Source organism: Penaeus monodon, chromosome 21 (assembly GCF_015228065.2).
Source record: "Penaeus monodon isolate SGIC_2016 chromosome 21, NSTDA_Pmon_1, whole genome shotgun sequence".
In the NCBI taxonomy this organism is placed as follows: domain Eukaryota; kingdom Metazoa; phylum Arthropoda; class Malacostraca; order Decapoda; family Penaeidae; genus Penaeus; species Penaeus monodon.
The window spans coordinates 26552687-26553007 of NC_051406.1; positions in this window are offsets into that span (position 1 = coordinate 26552687).

Below are 321 nucleotides of genomic sequence, written 5' to 3' on the forward strand. Positions count from 1 at the left end.
TGAACTTACATTTGAAGGGTTTTATAAGATGAAAAACTGAAATCCACTTCATTCCACTTCAGTTTGATAAAATATAAATTAAACATCTGAGTAAATGTGTATTAAAACTATAGAACTTTCACTCAAAAAAAGACAGTTTTAAAATAATTACTAAAATACCTCCTGTCCTGTCACACAGTGGTAAAAAGACAAAATGTTCAAAATGAATTCTTTGGAAAGGGGAATATTCTCCTTTAATTTCACTTACTCGTATGTTTTCCATAATGAGAGCATTACACTGTATTTTCATGTTTTTCCTATTATTTAAATTTCACAATGAAT